Source organism: Branchiostoma floridae, unplaced genomic scaffold, assembly GCF_000003815.2.
Source record: "Branchiostoma floridae strain S238N-H82 unplaced genomic scaffold, Bfl_VNyyK Sc7u5tJ_1593, whole genome shotgun sequence".
In the NCBI taxonomy this organism is placed as follows: Eukaryota; Metazoa; Chordata; class Leptocardii; order Amphioxiformes; family Branchiostomatidae; genus Branchiostoma; species Branchiostoma floridae.
In genome coordinates this window covers 80,615-83,014 of record NW_023365785.1, presented here as the reverse complement: position 1 = coordinate 83,014, position 2,400 = coordinate 80,615, and positions in this window count along the sequence as shown.

The window sequence follows — 2,400 nt, the reverse complement described above, 5'->3', positions numbered from 1 at the left end:
TGATTCATCATTGCAAAAGGTTTGGGGAATAATTATGATTTCACTGGATTGTTCATTCATGAGCTGTTGGCAAAACTAGTCTGTGAATACCTTGTGTATATGATATTCCTGTGTATGTCAACATACAGATTCTCTGTTTGTCTGCATAAACTACATGTAGGAGTTACAAGTCAAAGAATCCACCAAACATGTTTTATATCATACTAATTTTTAGATCTGATCACAAGCATCAACTGTACAAAATGGACTAAAATGACTATTATTTATTACATGGTTCACCTCTTCCACCAACAATATGGTAACTTAACCATTATTATATATATATTATAACATAATACACTGCACTTGACTCTGTTACTTCCATATATGAAATCAATATGAATTACCTATAAAGTAGAAGCCAGCTAATTGCACAACGGATTACCGCACACTTGTGTTAATTGCGCAGAATCCCAAAATCCCAAACCGGTGCGGTCCAGCTGAATACATTGTAACTTTGCATGTGCAACACCCGGATAATTGCACGAAATATGCTGGCAATGGTGTGTGCAATTAGATATCTTCTACTGTATACTGTATATAAATATTTTTCAGTTTCAGATATAAAAACACCTTAACCATATGCATTTTAATGTATTTCTTGAACCCAAATATTCTCAATAAGCTGTTTACATGGCATTTAATATTAGTATGTACATGTATATCATCACAGTCCCTTTCATTCTGTCGGACTCCCTGGTTGACTGCCGATTGGCTCATCTGTAAGCAACTTTAGGCCAATCAGACTTCTGCTGGGCTTTCGACATGTCTCATAGCAGAATCTTCCATTGTTTGGCATGATTTATGTCTCTTCCTTCTTCTGTCAGCATCTTGTAGTATGTACAAGTATTTACTACATAATCAGAGACATTTGATAGCAAATGCTCTACACAAGAATCCTCTGACATTGCATGGGAACATTATAAAGTGCACACAAAGTTAAAGCCCCTGTCACACATGTACATGTACATATCTGACCATGGCCTCTGGACTTTCTATAGACCATGGTTAGGAGTTATTCGTAAGAACTGTGGTTGGCAGTTTGTCATCAAGGTTTCCTACTAGTGTTTAAAAGTCTATACCAGCTATCTAGCCTGGGTACCATCCGGATAGTAGTTCGCTCTTATGTTCACTTCTGCTATCCGTCTGGAGACCTGCACATTCAAACCGTTTGGTGCTAACGTCAGTTCATGAGCGAATTAAGAAATATAGGTTCTGCAGCACTCGTTTGATAACAACAGGCCCTCCCGCAAGCAGACGGAGGGCTTGTCTGGTGTTGGAACACCTGTTCGAACGATCGCTTGAAGCCATTCCATAATTCGCTCAAATGTTGGGACCAATCAGCGCCTGCGTCCAAAATTTGGACGATTCCAGACGTTAAGATGGTCCGCGTTCCCAGACGGAAACACAGAGAAGTGGCTGTATATAGTGTATAATGAATGTCAGAGCTACAAGTGACTGTATATAGTATAAATGAACGCCGGAGCGAACTACTTTCCGGATGGTACCCAGGCTACCAGCTATCATGATCAGAGGAGTAAACTGGAGCTAGAACAGAATGGATTCCAGTCTACTCCAACCCAGTGCCGACTTTGTTTTGGGAGTGGTCAGGAGCAAAGGCATGGGAAGGTCCTGAAATGTGTGACAGGGGCTCAACTTTAGTGGCAAAAGAGAGCACAACAGTGCCACAGTGAACGAACCCCGCAGTGCTGCACCAGTGCCCCAAGTGCAATGAGATACAGTGGAAGCCAGTTAATTGCACGTCGAATAAACGCACACTTCGGTCAATTTCATGGAATCCCCAAATCCCAGGGCGGTGTGGTACAACTGGATAACTTCTCACACATGCCGGATATTTGCACGGAATTCGCAAATTGGGTGTGCAATTAAGCGGCTTCCACTCTACCACCTTTATTGTTAAGTGTGGATGGGCTGATGTAGGAAGCTTAAGGAATGATGTGATTCCATCCTAAACTGGAACTGGGGCGATCTGAGGCACTGACAAACCAAGTAGTTTTCTAAATGCCTTGTTGAACTGCTCACTGCGAAAGTTATACACAAGGGGGTTACTGAAAGAAGGTACCGTCAAAAATAACACGATAAATGTCTCATGAGTGATTACCGAACCCACTGTTAGATCCTCCTGTGTCTTGAGCCTAACACCACTCACAAACTGAGCAACCCATGCGACTACAAAGATGGTGAAAACAACCATGTGGACAGAGATGGTTTTAAAGGCGTTGGTTTTGAAGATGGATATCTTATTGTGATGAGGAATGTTGTTTATGTGTACCTGTTGTTTACGGGCTTCCCTAAAAACAATGCAATAGCTGATCAGAATGATGAGAATGCAGATGATGG